Source organism: Bactrocera neohumeralis, unplaced genomic scaffold (assembly GCF_024586455.1).
Source record: "Bactrocera neohumeralis isolate Rockhampton unplaced genomic scaffold, APGP_CSIRO_Bneo_wtdbg2-racon-allhic-juicebox.fasta_v2 cluster11, whole genome shotgun sequence".
Lineage (NCBI taxonomy): Eukaryota > Metazoa > Arthropoda > Insecta > Diptera > Tephritidae > Bactrocera > Bactrocera neohumeralis.
Window position 1 is genome coordinate 3386675 of NW_026089624.1, and position 22137 is coordinate 3408811.

The window sequence follows — 22137 nt, forward strand, 5'->3', positions numbered from 1 at the left end:
CATTTAAATTTCATTGTTTTACATTTTTTATAAGTGGTCTTGAACAATGCAACGAGTCCCTCCTTTTACATACTAATTTTTTTGGTAAGATTTCAATCTGGCCATCGCTCGTTTCCAATTGCTAAACATCGAAACCTCCTGAACTCGATCAGCTGTCAAAGTTCAGGAGGTTTTGACGTTTAGCAACTGCAACTTCCAATGAGAAATGAGTTGGGCATCTCCTTATCTCTGGTATATCGTTACACATATACAGTTGTGTTCAAAATAATAGTAGTGCATTACGATATAAAATACAAAGTTCTGTTTTTCAACAAAAACAAGAATTTTATTAATTTATTTTTTATCCACGAATTGTTCATTTTATGCACTTTATAGTAATTTATAGTTATACTCAGTAAATAAAAAAAAAATAAATTATTTAAATTCAAAAATTAGGTGTTCAAAATAATAGGAGTACATCACAAAATTCAATAAAACTAATAATAAACTAAAAAATTATAAATTACGACTAGTATATTAGTTAGTTTCTTTAATATTTAGCCGAGTAACCGTCATTTTTTATTACTGCGGGGCATGGGATCGATCAGATCACGACGCCTTTTCAGCGGAATTTGCTGCCATGCCTCGTGGACTGTGCTCCATAATTCCCTTTTACGTGATGGTCTACGGTCAGCAACACCTTTTTTATATTTGTCCATAAGTTTTCTATGGAATTGAGGTCTGGTGACTGAGCAGGCCACGACATAACCTCAACTTTATTGACCCGAAACCATTCCTTTGCAGATTTACTTGTATGTTTTGGATCGTTATCTTGCTGAAACAACCACTTTAATGGTATATTCCATTCCGCGTATGGCAGCATAACTTTGTTCAATATATCCACATACACGTACTGATCCATGGTTTCTTTTATCAGATGGATTGGTCCCACGCCGTTGAACGAGGAGCTTCACAGTGTTTGACGATATTAAGAGTCAATTGCGAACTATATTCCCTATTTGGTGGACGACGGATAAACTGCCTAAAGTCTGTGCCACCAAATAAAACAACCTTACATTCGTCTGTCCACAAAATATTTCTCCATTCCTTCGTTTGCCAGTTGACATGTTCCTTGGAGAATTGAAGCCGTGCTCCATTTATGGAACTTTTCGTGGACTCGGCGCAAATTAATTATATTCCAGTAAACGTCTACGAATTGTTACGACACTAACACCAAGATCTAGGTGCTTCTTTATTTCTCTAGACGATGCTTAGGGATCTTTTTTAGACGACTGGAGTATGCGTCGATCGATTTCTTTAGTAGTTTTGCGTTTTCGTCCACGTGTTCGGCTTTATTTTTTTAAGACAGGGCATTTGATATCGTTTGATCAGAGCACCCGAGTATTTGTTTAATTTCTTTATAAGTTTTTCCGTTTTTTTTCTAAGATTTTTATTGATTTCAAGCTTTTCGTCGCCGCAATGTTTTCCTCTACTCACTAATTAAAATAAATGACTTATCCTTTAAAAAATCCCTTCGTTTTGTTTTGGTCTTGTTTTATTGTTTTTTACAGATTTTGTTAAATAAAAATGTATTATACCACTTGGTAACTCAAACTCCTATTTTTGTGAAGAGCGCAATTCAGTGGCCGACACAGATTTGAACTCATAACATTGCAAATAATGTAAACAGCTTTGTTTATGCTTTGTGTTTTACTCGCGGAATACCGTTAGAAATATTTCATGAAGAGTGCTTGACGTTCATGTTCTGACATGATACAATTTTTGGGTTAAATATTTTTCTCAGGGGCACTCCCATTGTTTTGAAGACGGCTAAAACCTAAATACTACACTAAAGAAAACACAGACTTGATCGTTCCTTTTAAATTTTGTATTGTTCTGTGCGATGTTTCAGGAATATTTGTCAGCTCTTCTGCACTCATCTTAAATTATGAGTCAACCTTTTCTTATTTAGTTACAAGTATCTATAATTCATATATATATTTGTGCATATAAACAAAAACCACTGTATCCTGCCAGTAGCTGTGTGATTTGATTTTGTATTTTTAAAGAAAAAAATGTTGTAATGATTTTCACATGAATATTGAACACATGCTTATGTTTTGAAATATATTTTTTTTATTTATAAACTGTTGGGACTTTTACAATAAAACGATAGAAAGGTGCCTATGCCCGTCCGTAGGTTCCAAGCTACCTCATGACCGATTTTCAGGCAAATCGGTTCAGCCGTTCTCGAGTTATAAATATAGACATAAATTGCGAAGTCCAGGATAATTTTGCAAAACAGACCACCGTTAAGACCTTCTCCAGGACTAAAGGAATACCCGTGCAGCACAACGAGTAGAGCACAGCTAATTAAAATTTTCATGTGCTGTGCTGACATGCAGCTCCCAATTCTTTGCTACCGCTACGCCAGAGCAGAGCCACTGCATTTCGTTCTTGGCTATTGCTACAGCTATAGTTTTTTACTTAACAAAACTCCGAGCAGAGCACATACTTTTATATTGATCTGCTATGGCTCCCGTCAGAGTGAGAGCGATAGCTGTAGCATAACAATAATTCTAGAAATTTTGCTTCTACGGAGCGGTAAATGAAAACCCTGTTTAATTTTGAATATGTTCATACAAATACATTTCATTGGAAAAAACGAATTTAAGGCTGCTTTCTTAATGTCTGGTTACCAGCCTTTCTGTCCAGTTAAAAGAGTAGTCCGCTTAATAGATTGTACTTAATAAACATCAATAATGTGCATTGTTAATGAAGATGTCCGCTTAATAGGGCGTCCCTTTTATAGAGCTTTCACTGTCATACATATATATTATTTCTGTAAGGTCTTTTTGTGATAGTTCCTAATTTTCTGCTCTCATTTGGAACCAATATTAATAAATAAGGTATCGTTTTAAAGGTGGCGGTTAGCTCTACATGCAAAACCATGTTTTAATTAGCGGGGTGCTTTTGTTTAATCGTATTTTAATAAAAATTATTAAAAAAAAAAACGATTGTGAATGCACAAAAAAATCAATTTGTTTTTTTTGTGCTATTGTGAATTCGTACTGCAACGCTATTGTCGCGTAGATGTCGCTAAGGCTGCTGCTAGCGCGCCATCTACACTTGAATAGTAGTAAAATAAGTGAATAAGACTGCTTTCACGTTGGGTCATAAACTCGACTTAAAGGGACATTTTTTGGGTTATAAAGTGAAACACTCTTACTACGCAACTTACTTAGTAACGGAAAATGTTTTATCTTGAGAATAACTGTTACCAGGCAGCGCAAAACAAAAAAGTCGAAAATCAACTCAAGTTTATGGCTCAATGTGAATGTAATATAAGTGGTGGAATTTCAAATAGCGGTTTGCGCATATTTGTATGTATAGTGTAGCTAATTGAAAATCTTTTTTTATATGTATACCTGTTATAAAATACATAATTGGTAAGTTCTAAGATGTGCATTTTTACATGAATTACATGTGTTCACATTTTGTTCATATTGTTAGATTATAATGCCTAGGGCCATCTTAAATCGTTCAACTGAGCGAAGAAGACGTCAAGAAGCTAGAAGAAGTCGACCAAGCCAGCAAAGAAATATTCATCTAGCCATGCAAGGCAAACAATGCGTAACCGCCGACAGGAACAAAGTCATCAAATGGTAGTCCAGCGTAGGAGTGACTTGGTACCATCATATATGTATGTTAAAGTTAAGCAGTGACACAAATTCTAGGAGAATACAGGAAAAGCTTCCAAAAACTTATTGTTCCGCACGCCTCGGAATCATCCAAGAACCACATGGCGTATGGATCATCAATGTATATTTTGTATGGCAAAACTATTTGCAAGTGAAGTTAGCGATAGAAGTTCTTCACTTTGTTGTCACAAAGGGAAGGTGAGTTTGCCAGAAATTTCTGTATGTGATGAACTTAAAACTATAATCCAACGCAATGATTCTCTAACAAAAAACTATTTGGAAAACATAAGAAAATTTAACAACGCATCAGCTCAAGTAAACTTTGTTAACATCCCTGGAAGAGGCCCCTTTTGTTTCAAGCTAAACGGTCAAGTATATAATAGAATTGGGGGTTTACAACCACCTGAGGGCGAAACACCCTCAAATGCTGGCCTATTTATTTTGATGATGATGCTTTGCACTATCGTACAAACCGAGTGGTTAATAACAGTTGTTGCCAATTTCTTATGAACCAACTACAAACAATGCTTATAGCCTACAATCCGTATGCGAGTTTATTCAATTGTGTCAAAGATATGTCTAATAATATTGCTGATATGCAAATACAATTTAGTACGGAAAATGCTTTCCATCCCGGAAGATATAATGCACCCACTGTATCTGAAGTTGCGGCAGTTTTTTTTGGGTCAAGATGGCGTTCCACCACCTTTACAATTTCTTATAAGTCAGATGTATCACTTAGTAAAATATCGTATCTGAATGCCCTGATTTAAGGCAAAAAGTAAAAAATGTTTTTGAACGGACTCTAACTTATCCGAATGGACTTGGTAACTAGGGTTCCAAACCACAGAAGCATACTCCAATATAGGCCTCACCAGAGATGTAAAAAGAATTTTTGTGGTAAGCGGATCTCTAAATTCTTTAGACCAACGTTTAACAAAACTAAGAGCGCCTTTAGCTTTAAAAACCGTGGAAGATACGTGAAGATTAAAATTGAGTTTGGGGTCCATAGTTACTCCCAGATCAACAAAACTGCATACTTGCTCCAACCTAAAGTTTTGTATTGCGTATGAGGTAGGGTCTACAGCTCTACGTGAAAAACACATCGTTTTACATTTTTTAAGGTTCAATGGCATGTCATTTCTATCACACCAAGAAACTAGGTTGTTTAAGTCTGTTTGCAACTGACATCTTTCGCTGTTTGAAGTATATGTTTTAAAAAGTTTTACATCGTCAGCATATAGTAAAACTTTTGAAAACTTAACAACAGATGATATGTCGTTAATAAATAACAAGAACAGAATTGGACCAAGATGGCTACCTTGAGGAACGCCTGAAGGAACATTGATTATGTCAGAAAAAGTATCTTTAAATATGACGTGTTGAATTCTATTACTAAGATAAGAAGCAACCCATTTTGGAAATATTGGTTGAAAACCAAGAAGATCAAGTTTATTCAAAAGAATTGAATGGTTTACTTTATCAAAAGCTTTACTAAAATTATGTTACAGCAACTACTGAAAATCAGGAAATCGACAATCGCTGGATCGTACCGTATAATTCTTACCTAAGTCGAAAATATCAGGCTCACATTAATGTCGAGCATTGTTCCTCAATTAAATCTGTTAAGTAGTTGTACAAATATGTTTATAAGGGTCATGACTGTGTTTCACTGAAATTGAGCATTAACTCTGACGGGCAAAGGGAAGTAAATGTAGACGAAGTTAATACATTCTTAGACTGTCGTTATGTTAGCCCTCCAGAGGCAATGTGGTGACTTCATGAGCGCCAACTCTTTCATCGTTCACATACTATTGAGCGGCTACCTGTCCATTTACAAGAAGAACAAATGATTTACTTCTGAGCTGGTCGCGAAGCTGAAACCAATATTAGCAAGGTCTCCAAACTCATGGCGTTTTTCAAGCTTTGCAACGAAGAAGAGGACGCCCGTCAGTATTTATACCACGAAATTCCCGAACACTACGTATGGTCTAAAGGCAAATGGTGCATAAGGGCGAGAAACAGTAAGTGCATTGGTCGGATGTACACCGTAAATCCAATGGATTATGAAAGGTATTTCCTTCGTCTTTACTTCTCCATACCAAAGGACCAAAGTCATACACGGAAATACGTACGGTAAATGATGTAGTCTATGATAGCTTTCAAGAAAAATTGCATTTAGTAGGTAACAATGCTGAGTGGAAAGAATGTTTGCAGGAAGCTGTAACTTACCAAATGCCAACTCAGTTGAGATGGCTTTTTGCAATTATTTGCGTTTTCTGTTCACCAACCAACATTTTGGAGCTTTGGCATATATTTCGTGATGCATTATCAGAGGATTACCAAAAACAACACCAGCGCGACGAGTCCTACAATCGTGCTTTACTAGATTTAGAAAACATTTTTAAAATGCATGGCAGAACGTGTCAACACTTTTGCTTACCTCAACCAACTATAGTTGACCAGCCTAACATACTCTACAACGTTGAACAAGAACGTCAACATGGACAAGAAGCTTTTAGCAAACTGAATCAAGAGCAAACGTTAATAGTGGAAGAAGTCTTGAGTTCGGTTAGAAATGAATCTCCAAACTGCTATTTCATTGACGGACCAGGTGGTTCAGGAAAAACATTTATTTACACTTTGTCACATCCTACGAGGGGAAAATAAGGTGGTTTTACCAGTTGCATGGACAGGCATTGCTGCGAATCTGTTACCTCGGGGACGAACTTCACATGCTCTTTTTAAGCTACCTGTGCCTATTTTAGACACTTCAGTGTCATCTATGCGGCCCAACTCAAAAGAAGCACAGCTTTTACGTAAAACAGATTTATTTATTTGCGACGAAGTATCTATGGTACCTAAGGATGCAATAACCATTGTTGATAAGCTTTTTAAAGATATAACAAATGTGAATTTTCCATTTGGAGGAAAAATATTTGTATTTGGAGGTGATTTTAGACAAGTTCTTCCAGTTGTTAGACATGCCAACAGAACTTCAATTATTGAAAATTGCATTAAACGCTCACCGTTGTGGTCAAAGGTGAAAATTCGTAGATTAGTTCAAAATATGCGAGCCAATAATGACCCTGAGTTTAAAAACTGGCTACTCAAACTGGGAAGTGGTGACTTAGAAATCCAACATGAAATATCCGAAGATACTATTAAAATTCCACGACAATACTACGCTGATTATGATAACCTAATTGCTAAGGTTTACGGCACAAATGAAATAAATGACAGTAACATATCTAAGTTTTACTCAACAGCTATTTTATGTCCAAAAAATGACGAATGCTCGAATTTTTGAGTATATTATGTCCGGGGATATTAAAATTTAAAATACAGTCGAAAAAATGAAAGTTATGAAGTGTTATCCAACTTCTTCTTCTTCTTACTGACGAATGCGCGATTATAGCCGAGTTAACAACAGCGCGCCACTTTTAATGATATTCCATATAGAATTTTTCTCTCGAAAACTCGTAACGTCGACTCATCGGTAGTTGTCATCGCCCAAGCCTTGCACCATATAGCAGGACGGGAATTATGAGCGACTTATAGTTTGGTTTTTGTTCGTAAAATTTATCTAGCACCTGTTGCGATACAGTTGACAAAAAAACGAAATTAGTTATGATGCTCACTGTTTGTTTGTTATCCAACTGCCAGACCCATTTTCTGTGCTTCCTTGTCTGGAGAAAGCAGAACTAATTCTCTAAATACACCTTATAGAAGATGGTATCCAACTGAGTTTCTTAATTCTCTAAATCCTTCCGGAGGTAACATAAACTAATTTTGAAGAAAAATACAATCGTTATGTTGATTCGTAATCTTAATGTCAAAGAAGGACTTATAAATGGTGCCAGGATGGTCGTCAGCCATTTAGGCGAGAACGCAATAACTTCCAAATTAATCGATTCGGGAAAAATAGCTATCATACCGCGAGTTAAACTAACTCCTTCAGATCCAACTGTACCCTTCCAGATGACTAGAAAACAGTTTCCTTTAAAATTCGCTTTCGCTATGACTATAAACAAAGCCCAAGGTCAAACATTCGATAAAGCCGGTTTATATTTACCTAGCCCAGTATTTTCAAAGGGGACGCGAACGGAAAAAAACCAATAACGGACGGCACTTGAATAGCGGACGGCGACCAGTAAAGTGCATTAGCTACTTAAAATTATATTGTAAAGCGGCAGTTAAACATTTAAGAAAAGAACGTTTGTAAGTTATAGTGAATAAAGTGAAATTGAATAAAGGAAGATCTATTTGTGAAGCGAGATTGGTGCGATTTATTTGTGTGCATCAGTTTATAATTATATATCGGTCGGTTGGCCGTACGCTATACTCGTCACCGGAGGCTCGACGCAAGCCTTCCTACTCAAATTGGAGGCTCAACGTGAGCAATCCTACAAATTGGGGGCTCAACCTACGGATTGAGGGCATATTCCTGCATTTGGTTATTGTTCGGCTCGGCTCAGCTCAACTTTATTTGGCTGTATTGTGCACTGCAGAACAACTCGGAGGCAGCAGCATTTGGCATTACATCGAGACTCGGTAGAGCAGCGAGTCAAACGTAAGCGTTGGAAGCAGTTATATGTAAATACAGGTGAAGTACAGTTCTAGTGCAAGAGTACAGTTCTAGAAGCATATCACGTTACGGTACATATACAACAATCAAGTTGGAGTTAGTTTGCGTCGGCAAACAAACAAACAGCGAAACGGTTGCGCCGCAATAGCGCACCAGAAGCAGCGAAGAGTCAAGAATTTTCTAGAAGCATAGCAAGCAGCGAGTTGGTTTGCGTCGGCAAACAAGCATACAGCGAACAAGTTTACAAACAGCGAACGTCAGCAACAAGTCGGCAACAAACAGGTTGCGGTTGGCTCGTGGTTTCGAACGAGCAGTGTGGAAACGGTTGCGCCGCAACAGCGCAGCAGAATCGGCAACGCATTGGTTGCAGTTGGCTCGTGTTTTCAAACGAGCAGTGTGTGGAAACGAGCAGTGTGGAAACGGTTGCGCCGCAACAGCGCAGCAGAATCGGCAACGCATTGGTTGCAGTTGGCTCGTGTTTTCAAACGAGCAGTGTGTGGAAACGAGCAGTGTGTGGAAACGAGCAGTGTGTGGAAACGAGCAGTGTGTGGAAACGAGCAGTGTGTGGAAACGGTTGCGCCGCAACAGCGCAGCAGAATCGGCAACACATTAATCGAAGATAATTCAGGTTGTCAAGCGAAATATTCATCAAAACGGTTGCGCCGCAATAGCGCAGCAGAAGCAGTGAATACGGCAACACAGGTGCATAGGCGTAACAGACAGCGAGCGTTACGCGTTACGATCAAGTGGGCAACGAACGGGTTGCAGCAGCAGAGTCGGCGTAAAGCGGTGAGAAGTGTGTTGGCAACGGCAGCGTACATCGAGGATTACAGGTTACTTTCATATTATTAAGTATTTTAAATTACTTATAATTGATTTCTATATTATAAATTTAAATTAATTTTTATTAAATTAACATTGTAACATAAAATCATATATACCTATATTGTTATATTGCATATTGTAAAGGAGTACTCAAAATGGAGGCTCAGACCATATTAAACATGACAGTGACAATGTTAAAAGAAATGTTAAAAGAAGCAGGGCTACCGACAAATGGACGCAAGAAGGAATTACGAGACAGACTTCTGACACACTACGGTCTTCTAAACGATGACGATGAAAGCGAGAGTGAGGTCGAATCAGTGGAGCCGCTTTGTGAAAGTGTGTTGGGTAAAGGTCCGGTGCCAGCCACGGTTCCTCATTTTACATTTAGAGAAATTGAAGAAAGTTTAGCGTCATTTAACGGTACAGACGGGCAGGAAGTAAATCAATGGGCAGAATCTTTTGAAGAAAACGCACATATAGTAGGCTGGTCGGAAATCCATAAATTTATTTACGCAAAACAGCTTCTCAGAGGAGCAGCTAGGGCATTTATTCGAAGTCAAACCGGTATCCGTGATTGGATATCTTTGAAACAAGCTTTAATTGACGAATTCGAAATTTCGTTTTCATCAGCTGAGGCACATAGGCTTTTAAGGAATCGTCAAAAGAGACAAAACGAAACATTCATTGAATTTTTATATGCTTTAATGGAAATAGGGAAACGGGTAAAACTGGAGGAAGCCAGCGTAATAGAATATTTTATACTAGGGATTCCCGATTCAAAATTGAACAAGACGGTTTTATACCAAGCAAGGAGTATAAGGGAATTAAAAGAGCAAATAAAAATTTATGAGAAAATCAAATATAAACTAAAGGTGGAAGTTGAAAACAGAGTTAGTATCAAGGAAGATAGGAAGGAAAATACTCAACGTTCAATTCTAAACCGCGCATGTTTCAAATGTGGCGAAACTTCACATATAGCAAAGAATTGCACAAGCCAACAATTTAGATGTTACAAGTGCAACAAAGTCGGCCATAAACGCAACGAATGTCCGACAGTTCAAACGAAAGGTGGAAGAGACAACTTAAATACAATTACCGAAGTAGGGTTCAAACCTTCAGAGGCAGATTTTGGTCTAAAGTTTAAAATGGTAAAGGTAGGGAATGTAATTTTTCCTTCGTTAGTCGATACAGGTAGTCGTTTGTGTTTGATAAGGGTAGATACAGTCGAAAAACTTAATCTTAAAGTTAAGCCAAACAAAGATAAAAGAGTGTTGGGCGGAATCGGTAATTCAGAAGTGGTCACGTTAGGTAGTTTCGAAACCAGAGCTAAAGTAGATGATATTGAGATAAATATCATTTTTCATATTGTCAACAATAGGGATCTTCAATATCCGGCATTGATAGGACGTTCAATTTTGGGTCAAGTCGATTTAATTGTTAGCGAGGAGAGCGATAGGTTTCTAAGGAAGGATAAACCAGATATTTGTCAGGAGGACAACAAAAAGTATAATGGTAAAATTGCAGAAGAGGCAGAAATAGCAGCTTTTAGTATGATTTGTATAGATGAACAGGAGCCGGAATCAACGTATGATTTGTCACATCTCGATAAGGGAAAAATGTTAGAAGTGGAAAAGCTGATTGCTCAATATGAGCCAAAAAGAATCAAATTTTCCCCGGTAGAAATGAAAATTGTTTTAAAGGACGATGTACCGGTGTATCAGCCACCTAGGCGTGTATCATTTCAAGACCAAATAATCGTAGATGCTCAAGTAAAGCAATGGCTAGATGAGGGTATTATTACTTCAAGCGTATCCGATTACGCGTCGCCGATTGTGCTTGTGTCTAAAAAAGATAAATCAAAACGGTTATGTTGCGATTATCGCAAATTAAATGAGAAAATTCTGCGCGATAATTTTCCAATGACATTAATTGACGAGGTAGTCGAGAAGCTCCAGGGATATAAAGTTTTTACCACGTTAGATTTGGCTAACGGATTTTTGCATGTTCCTGTCGAAGAAAGTTCTAGAAAATACACATCGTTCGTAACAATGAAAGGTCAATTTGAATTTAAATTTGTGCCGTTTGGTATCTCAAATTCACCAGCGGTATTCTGTAGATTTATCCATTCGATTTTTAAAGACCTAAAAGATGAGGGAAGTGTAGTCACTTATATGGATGATTTAATCATTCCATCCATAGACGAGGAAGAGGGGTTAATAAAACTAAAGAAAGTTCTTACAGTAGCAGCAGACGCTGGACTACAAATTAAGTGGAAAAAGTGTAATTTTTTGAAGCGTATAGTAAATTTTTTGGGGTATGTAATCGAAGATAGCACAATTCGTCCGTCTGATGAGAAAACCAGAGCGGTTAAAGCTTTCAAGCCACCTGAAGACAAAAAAGCCATTCAACAGTTTTTAGGGTTAACATCCTATTTTCGGAGATTTATTCAAAATTATGCGCTAGTGGCTAAGCCATTATCAGATCTTTTGAGAAAAGATCAACATTTCAAGTGGGAGGAAGAGCAGGCGATTGCTTTCGAGCAACTTAAGTCCTCGCTATCACGATCTCCAGTTTTAGAATTATATAACCCAAATGCAATTACGGAAGTTCATACAGATGCATCTAAGCACGGGTATGGGGCGGTAATGTTGCAAAAGACGGCAGAGGATGAATCATATCATCCAGTGCAGTTCATGAGCCAGAAAACAAGTTCAGCAGAAGAGAACTATCATTCTTATGAACTTGAAGTACTCGCCATCGTCAACGCACTAAAGAAATGGAGAGTTTATTTATTAGGTTTGGAATTCAAAATTGTAACGGATTGCAACGCATTTGCTATGACATTAAGGAAGAAAGACGTTCCGCCACGAGTAGCTAGATGGGCAATGTTTTTGCAAGAATTTAATTATACTATAGAACATAGGTCAGGATCGAAAATGAAGCATGTCGATGCTTTAAGTAGGTTAGCGTGTATGTTAGTAGACGAATCGTTACAGCACAGATTAAAAGAGGCACAGGAAAAGGATGAATGGGCACGGGCAATTCGGAAAATACTGGAGAACAATTCTTACGAAGACTTTTTTATCTCTCGTGAGATATTGTACAAGGATCCGGCAAAGGAACTAATTGTGGTACCTAAACAAATGGAGAACGAGATCATTTTGCTAGCACATAAGCAAGGGCATTTTTCAATTAAAAAGACATGCGATTGTGTAGGGAAATACTACTACATTCCAGGGCTCGAGGGAAAAGTCAGAAATATAGTAAGCAGCTGTGTCGAATGTTTAATAATGAACACAAAGTGTGGCAAAATGGAAGGATTATTGTCGCCAATTGAGAAAGAAGATTATCCCTTAGGGACATTTCATATAGATCATGTAGGTCCGATGACAACGACCGGGAAACAGTACAAATATATTTTAGTTGTGATCGACGCGTTTACAAAATTTGTGTGGCTCTACCCAACAAAAGACACAAGCGCGGAGGTGGTTATAGACAGGCTTTCGAAACAAGCTGACATTTTCGGCAACCCGCGTAGAATTATATCTGATAGGGGATCAGCGTTCACTTCACAAGCGTTTAAAAGTTATTGCGATAATAACAGTATTCGGCATCTACTTATTACGACGGGGGTGCCAAGAGGAAACGGACAAGTGGAACGAATACATAGGGTAGTAATACCAATGTTAGCTAAGTTATCTCATCCGAATACTTCACAGTGGTACAAGTATATCGGGAAGGTTCAGCAATTTATAAATAATTCTCCAAATCGAAGTACAAAACAGGCCCCATTTAAGATTTTAACAGGTTGCGACATGCGGGTAAAAGAAGACCTTGACTTAAACGAAATTTTAGAAAATGAAGCAGTTAGGGAGCTAAACGATGAACGTGATAAGTTACGTGAGATAGCTAAAGAAAATATACAGAAAATTCAAGAAGAGAATATGAAGTCATTTAATAGAAAACGTAAAAAGGCAATCGAATATAACGTTAATGATTTGGTTGCAATCAGGCGGACACAATTTGGGAACGGAATGAAGTTACGACCTAAATTCTTAGGACCGTACAAAGTAACTAGGCGATTGAAACACGGTCGATATGAAGTAGAAAGGGTCGGAAATAATGAGGGACCTAAAACAACATCGACCGCTGTGGACTATATGAAAAGGTGGTAACATTATTCGGGGCGAATAAGTAGTCAGGAATGGCCGGGTTGTAGGACTAAGAAATGCAACCGTGCGGACTGGACATTTTTGACACGCGACAACACTGACTGAACGAAAAGGGGACGCGAACGGAAAAAAACCAATAACGGACGGCACTTGAATAGCGGACGGCGACCAGTAAAGTGCATTAGCTACTTAAAATTATATTGTAAAGCGGCAGTTAAACATTTAAGAAAAGAACATTTGTAAAGTTATAGTGAATAAAGTGAAATTGAATAAAGAAAGATCTATTTGTGAAGCGAGATTGGTGCGATTTATTTGTGTGCATCAGTTTATAATTATATATCGGTCGGTTGGCCGTACGCTATACTCGTACTCGTCACCGGAGGCTCGACGTATACATATATCAAGCCTTCCTCGACAAATTGGAGGCTCAACGTGTTTCAAACCAGCAATCCTTGTATAAAATATAGCATATCAGAATTTTTTTTACACAAATAAAAATTAATGCTAAAGCTAAAAATGCGCCTAATTCATATCAAAAAAGTTTTACGTACACCAATGATTATTAATATAAATCAAAAGTAATTACAATAGTTTTACTGTCAATATAATGTGACATACTAAAATTTGTCGATATAATTATGTTTATGTATTGAAACGCTTTATTTGCAGTTTGAATCATAACAACTTTATTTCATATAACTTCTTCCTTATATTTATAACAAAGACTTATTCTAGCAAGTTCTATAACAGTAGTTTTTAATATATGTAGAATTTCTGATTTTTCGGAATAAAAGTACACTTTTATATTATGATTTGCTTTATTCGCAATAAAATTCATATAAACGTATCACTTAGTTTTAGATTAGCCAAAAGTCACCAAATTAGCACTGAGCGTCACTACGCTCAGCGTTACCATAAAGGAAAAGGAATATAATTAAATATATATAAATTTTAAAGTTTGATAAGCTACACTTTAATAGATATTATGAAATGCAAGTATTTACATTATTTAAGTGATAATTTTGAATTACCTTGCATGTTTCTTAAATTTTACTGTGATATTACATGTTATGTAAGTTGTTTTCTTTTTAACAAGTGTTAAACACGCTTCAAGAATTTCTTAACTTTTGCATGGAAAAAGATGCAGTCCTGGGTGGTAAGCTATATTTTGACATATACAAATTGGTAAACCGTTACAACAAAAAAGTTGAAACGTAGTTGCAATTTGCATTTAAATATAAGATTATAATTTTAAAAATAACTTATTTAAATAAAATAAGCGTATTTAAAGTTAAAAAACAAGATTGGCTTAGGAAAGCAGAAGCTTTTATGTTTTCTGTCGATCTAATGTAAATAACCGCAGCCGTAGAAAACTCACCACCGAGAAATCTAACACCAGGGACACATTTTATACATAACAACTCACTACTTGCTAAATATCTGATTATCAGTAAATCAATGTTTTAAGGACGAAATATGACACACTATGACATTTAAAACATCTATTAATAAAAATATACTATATATATATCGTTTTTGATTTATATTAAATAATATAAATATTTGTAGTTTTTGCCTCTTATTTACTACCTCAATATATACAGCACTACGTTGCTACCACTGAAAATCCAAAATGGCCGCTATTCACCCCTCCGAAAGCTACCACGAAAAGGTTTTCTACTCTATATACTGTGGTGGCCATCATACTTATCTCGCTGTGATGCATCCACTATTCGATGTTGAATAAGTGGATGCTAGTTATCTGTTAATTATGATCAATTATGAAATTCGGATATCAATTCTAATCCCACATATATATAGTATTAGTTTAAACCCGCGGCTCCGCGCGCGGGTGAGAGCGCTTCACAATTAGCGTTTTTTTTATAACATTTTCCATTATGGCCAGATTGGACAAAATAATTTTTGGGCATTTAGTTAATATATAGATAATTAAGTCTGTACTGTGAGAGTTCACTTTTGACTCTGGTTTTCTTTATTAAAATTTCTTCCCTCAATACATTTCTTAATTCTAATTTCTTAACTATGTATATATGTATATGTGTGTATGCTTAGTGTGCATACACATGTGTAAATATGTATTATATTTTTATTGCATTTTTCAGATACCAACGCATTGATATTTTATAGTTTTTTAGATTAGTGCATCTAACGCACTTATACACATACGTACACACGCTTGATACTTTCTTATCTGTTGCTTGTGTGCATTAATATTTCGAGTATGTATATTTTGTATTTTAATATTAGTATTATGTATACTCTAATTTATGAGTTTTCTTTTATGTGCAATGATTTTCACATTTTTATGAGCAAGTCTCATATTACAATTTTGTTGCTTACCATTGCACTTGACATTTAGTGGACTGTATATACTTTTTATTTAATTTATTGTTTACATGTATATTTTTATGTATTAATGTAGTTGTGTCAAAAATATAATTTTGTATATATAATTCTATCTTAAGGTTACAAAACTTTCATGTTCATATCTTTATGAACATTCTGCCAGGGGCCAAAGTTGTATCTTAACTTTACTTGTATATTATGTTTTATTATTAATATTTTTTAATTATGTCTAACTGGAAGTTCAAATGGAACAGTCACAGTTCTTGTTACACATTTGGATCTTATATATAAAATAGTAATGATTAATGCTATTATCAAAACTAATGTTAGCGAAACGTGACCACTTACGTGATGAAAATTTATACCTTTTAATTTTATATTTTCTGTTTTGAGGAGTTCTATTTGTTGTTTAAGATGTACGATATCTTTGGTATTGTTTATTAATGTTGAATCAAAAGGTTTTATTTGTAGTTCTGGAATATCTTCAATATCTTTAACCCAAGAAGAGGATAGCAATTCTTTTTTAATTTCAGATTGTATGTGATGAGATGCTGTTACAGTTACTCCTTCATGCCGGACTGTGCATCCTTCTCTTATTGTCATAATGCCTTGACTAGGGATTTCTATATGCATTTGTTGATTATTATCACATTCTAGATATATCATTGCTTTGCTAAATAATTTGTAAAGCCACCGATTTTGAGAAGATAATTTTATCCAAACGTTTTCATTTGTAGAAGGTTTGAAATCACATGCTTCATTTTCTAATTGTTTTAAAGCTGCTACTTCACATGAATTATCCGTCGCTGATTTCCAAGCTAAATTTCCAGGACATTGGTAATGATTCTCTGAGTTAGTAGAACATTTATCTAGATCTACTTGGTTTATAAGTGAATATTGATTCAAATCAAACTTGTATATTAAATATTCTGCCTTTATTTCTGGAATAATCATATTCCCTTTGTAATTTATTGGAAGTGGATTTAATTTATATACGTTTGACGGTTCATACGATATTAAGGGAATTTCTAGGTTTATGACTAGCCGTGAATCAACAATTAAACCTTTAGCAGTCATCGATTTATAAATTTCTTTTAATTCGTTACCCGATTGTCTTCCAGGTAGTATTAATTTGTGTGGTAGTTTGTTTCTAATAAATTCAATTTCTTTATTAAGTTGCGAAGGCTTTAATAGTTTTGGATTTATGCGACCATGATTTATGTCAATTAGAAGATTAATTATTGAAGTTTGGATTTCTTCACATTCGTCCATAACTATTCCTATTGAAATGGTTAATATTTGAAACATCAAGGTCATTCGTTCAGCATTTTGATCTTTTATTAGTTCGTTATAAAATTTATTAAGTTGTTGATTCATTTTCTCAAAATTACGGTTAACTTCATCTGTTGTCTTTTTTAATATATTTATGGTAGAATCAACTACCGATGTCTGCCTTTTAAACAATTTTGCTATATCTTTTTGGTTGTCGAAAATATTTCTAATATTTGATTCCATATTTTCTCGGTCATCAGCATCCATAATTCCGAATAATATATGGTAAATTGAACCAACGAATTCGAATGGTGCTCGCTTTTTTCTATTTTGTTTTTTCATAAACAATTCATTATTTGCTTTAAGACTATTATATTTGTCATTTAAAGTTGCAGTAATCATTATGCAGGCATCTTCGTAATAGGTCAATATTTTGCATTGATTTTCAAGTCTGTTAATAAATTCTTGTATTTTATGCATCCGATCATAATAAGTACCTAATTCGTAATAGACTATTAAATTCCATTTTGAATTTATTATGTCCATTTTACTAATCGGTTCCAAATATATTGCTGTATTATTTTTTAGTTTAGTCACTGAAGCTCCTGATTTAGATGTATCATTAATGTATAATGACTTAGTTTGTGTTGCTAGCATGAGTATCGTTAAGAACCACATCATCAATTTGCTTGATTTACTCGGTCGTTCTGAGGTTGCAGTATTTTTTGTTATTCTCGAAGTCAGCAAACTTGTCACATGATTTGCTTCCTCTGCTCTACTGCTGTTTGTTACCTCCAGTGGGCATAATTTGTGAACGGGCCGTTTAAGTATGCCATTTTGTAATTTTAGAGTTACAACTCTTATATTTCCATCCTTTCCCGGATGAGTTTCAATAATTTTTCCTAATGGCCATTTGGCTGGATGAGTTTCTTCATCTTTAATAATAACTATTTGTCCTTGTACGAGATTAGCTTGTTTGGTTTTCCATTTCATGCGTTGTTGCAACATTACAACATATTCGCTTTCCCATCGTTTCCAAAAGTCTTTTTTAAGTTTTTGTATTAATTTCCATCTATCTAATGAACCTATTTGGTTATCATTAATTGCTTCAGGACAATCTATTATTGGACATCCTATTAAAAAATGGCCAGGCGTTAAAACGTCTATATCGCTTTCACTATCTATCGCACATAAAGGTCGTGAATTCAGTATTGCTTCAATCTGTGATAGCAAAGTAATCATTTCTTCAAATGTCAATTTAGTTTCGCCTATCACTCTTTTTAAATGATATTTCACCGACTTCACTCCTGCCTCCCAAATTCCTCCGAAGTGAGGAGCTGCCGGGGGCCCGAAATGCCATTGAATTTTATCTGCTTCTAATATGGGAGCTACGGCTGAATTATTTTTGATTGCCATTTTAAAATCTCGGTCTAATCTTCTACAAGCTCCGACAAAATTTGTTCCATTGTCCGAATATATATGTTGACTTTTACCTCTTCTAGCAAAAAATCTTTTCAAAGCAGCTAGGAACGCTTCGGTTGTTAAATCACTTACTGCTTCTAAATGAATAGCTTTTGTTGCCATACAAACAAATACAGCTATATATCCTTTAAATGTTTTTTGTCCTCGTCCTTTTGAACATTTCATATGAATCGGTCCTGCATAGTCTATACCAACGTGTGTAAATGGAATTGACATAGATACTCGGAATTCTGGAAGATTTCCCATTAATTGTTTTGCTACTTCTTTGCGGTAACGTACGCATCTACTACAAGTTCGAATTGTCTTTTTTATAGAATTCTTCAATCCAACAATCCAGTAATTCCTTCTAATCATTGATTCCATTAACTTGTTTCCTCCATGTAAAGTTATTTTATGAATATTTTCAATTATCAATGATGACAAATGTGACTTATTTAATATTATTGGGTGCTTTTGATTAAATTGAAGATTTGAATTACCCAATCTACCTCCTACACGAAGGATTCCCTTATTATCCAAAATTGGATTTAAGCTTGCAATGCTACTTTTATGATTAATTTCTTTTTTTATTTCTAAACTCTGAATTTCCTCTCTAAATTGTAATTTTTGCTGATATCTTATTAACATTTCTTCAGCTTCCTTCATTTCAGATTTAACTAAGTATTCAGGGCATTTTTTCCCCTCTTATTCTTTTTACAAATCGCAAAATATAAGCTACTACCCTTATTAATTTGCTTAAACTAGAATATTTAAGTATTACCTTATCCAAGAAATGTAATTCCTCTGAGGTTGTCACATACGTTGCATCGATTTGAATAATCTTCTTTATTGGCCAATGATGTTCCTCTTCTCGCAACCATTTTGGTCCCTTCCACCATAGATCGTGTTCTATTAGTTTGTTCGCCAGTACCCCTCTGGTTGCTACATCAGCTGGATTGTCCTTTGTTCCAACGTGTTGCCATTTCGCATTGGAAACAAGTAATTTGATTTCTTCTATTCGTGTTCTAATAAATCTGTCTTTACTTTGGCAATTATTTATCCATGCTAACGTTATAGTTGAATCGCTCCAAGCAAATATTTTCATTTCTCTGTTGATGACTGTTTTTATCCTTTGCAGCAATTTAGCAATATTGTTCAAGCCCGCTTGCATAGTTCCAGTTTTGGTAACGTTTTCTTATTTTTAATTAATTTGATTCTTTATTCGTTTTATCTGTCTTTACTTTGGCAATTATTTATCCATGCTAACGTTATAGTTGAATCGCTCCAAGCAAATATTTTCATTTCTCTGTTGATGACTGTTTTTATCCTTTGCAGCAATTTAGCAAGTAGGTGAGCCGCGCATAGTTCCAGTTTTGGTAACGTTTTCTTATTTTTAATTGGATTCACTTTAGTTTTACCAGCAACAATTGTTATAACTGATCCAACTTTAGTATATACAACTGCTGCATAAGCTTTCTCTGAAGCATCTGCGAATCCATGTAGTTCAAATTTAAAGTTGTTTTTAGTTTCAAACCATCTAGGAATTTTTATTCGTTTTATCTCTGGTATATGCTGCATAAACTCTTGCCATTCTTTTGTTAAATTCTCGTCAAGTAACTCGTCCCAGTTGAGTTTCATCAACCAAAGTTTCTGTATAAATAACTTTGCTATAACGGTTGTTGGTGAAAGCCATCCCATTGGGTCGAAAATTCGCGCTAAATCAGACAAAGCTTGTCTTTTTGTAACCAGCTTTTGCGTTGAAAGATTCGTATTAAATCCAAACATGTCTTTGGTAGGATCCCATTGAATACCCAATGTCTTTATTGTTTCGTCTTCTGCTATTTTTATTACTTCATTCGCGTTATTTACCGGAATTGTTGCTATGATTTCACTGTTGTTTGACATCCACTTCCTTAAGTGAAATCCATATTTTTGTAGTTGTTTCGATATTTCATACTGAATGGCCTTACATTCATCTATTGAATCTGCTCCTGTCATTAAATCGTCCATGTAGAAGTCGTTTTTAATGATGTTTGAAAGCAAATAGTTGTGGGGCTCGCATAGTTTGGCAATTTCTTGTAAAGTTCTCGTTGCCAAAAAAGGAGCTGATGCTGTCCCATATGTAACTGTTTGTAGTTTGTATTCTTCTATCGGCTCTCCTTTTGTTTCTCTCCACAATATACGTTGGTAATCTTGATCACTATCTGTTATTTTAATTTGTCGAAACATCTTTTCAATATCACTAGTTAATACATATTGCCAAAGTCTCCATTTGATTATAATGTCAAATATATCTCTTTGAAGTCTCGGTCCTATGAAGAGGATGTCATTTAAACTACTTCCATTTGTAGTTTTTGCAGACGCATCGAAAACTACTCGTAGTTTAGTCGTTCTACTGTCTTCTCGAATCACTGCTTGATGTGGCAAATAGTATTTTCCGCATTTATTTTCACTTGCTTTTTCCATGTGGCCCATTTCTGAATATTCTTTCATAAATTGCACATATTGTTGTTGTTTTAACTCGTTATTTGTAGAGAACCTTTTCTCAAGATTAAGAAACCTCGCCATAGCTTGTTTGCGAGAATCGCCTAATTCTTTTTTTTGTTTAAAAGGTAGATTGACGACAAATCGATTATTTCCATTTCTTACTGTTGTTTTTTCAAAAATTCTTAGGCATTCATCATCATCTGCTGTATCTGCTGGAGTTGTAGTGTCTTCTATTTCCCAAAACTTCTCCAATGTTGTAGTAACCGCTGCTAAAATTGTATTGTTTTTTCTCGGTTGTTGTAAAACTCCCGACAATATCCAGCCCAATTTCGTAGCTTGACCTAGTATTCGATCCTTTTTAAATATACCTTCTTCTAGTATGTCGGCATATATGTCACTTCCAATGACAATATCGATTCGATCTGATTTATTGAAATTGGGATCAGCTAAAGTGTAGTTTTTCAATTGTTCTATATCCCATTTAAACGTTTTGTCTGGTTGAGCACTCGCTAATTTCGGCAAAATTTGTGCTTCGACATTGTACGCCTCGTTGCTTAGGAATCTCGGCTTGATTTTAATGTTGATTTTAAATTTGGACACTCCCACTGTGGTATTTCCTAAACCTTGTAGTTCAGTTACTTCTCTTCTTCTTGGTAAATGAAGTATTTGAGATGCTTCTTCGGAAATAGTAGTTTTTTGGGATCCTTGATCGATTAGAGCTCGCAATGTCACATACTCTCCATTTGCTGCCTTCACCCTTATCTGTGCTGTTGCTAGGAGTATCGCCATTTCCGAATGTTTCGTCATCATTGTGGAAGATGTTTTTGTGACATTTTCTTCACTTCCTCCTTTTCCTTTTTGGAATTCATTGAAGTGCAATAAATTATGATGATTTCTTTCACACTTATTGCACTTCTTTTTATTATTACATTTTCCTTCATATACGTGATCAAGGCAAATGTAGCATAACTTGTTGTTTGTTATGAATCTTCTTCGATTCATCGTAGTCAATGTCTGAAACTTTCTGCATTCACCAATTTGATGCCCAGGAACCTTGCAGTATACACAATTATTTTGTGCCGCTGTATAAAATGTAGGTGTTCGCTGTGGCTGCTTTTGATTGTTCCATTTAGTTGGTTTTCTGTCGCGTATTGCTTCTAGAGCTTGATATTGCTGTTCCAGAAAACTGAAGACGTCATCTAGGCTTTGTATATCCCTACTTTTTTTTACGTTTTGCTCGTATAAACGTAGACTTTCTTTGTCTAGTTTTCGAACCACTATC

The 22137-nt window shown here is 35.5% G+C and overlaps 2 protein-coding genes across 13 annotated transcripts in view; one reads left to right on the forward strand and one right to left on the reverse strand.

The window, feature by feature from the left end:
- The window catches only part of LOC126765858 (uncharacterized), a 76969-nt gene extending 58345 nt beyond the window's left edge, over positions 1-18624 (reverse strand). The window contains exon 1 of the mRNA XM_050483536.1: positions 18548-18624. The gene's annotated coding sequence lies outside the window, so the exon portion shown is untranslated. The remainder of the gene's footprint in view (positions 1-18547) is intronic.
- Positions 1-22137, forward strand: part of LOC126765669 (tau-tubulin kinase homolog Asator-like) — a 403818-nt gene that overhangs the window by 122229 nt on the left and 259452 nt on the right. The window lies entirely within an intron of this gene.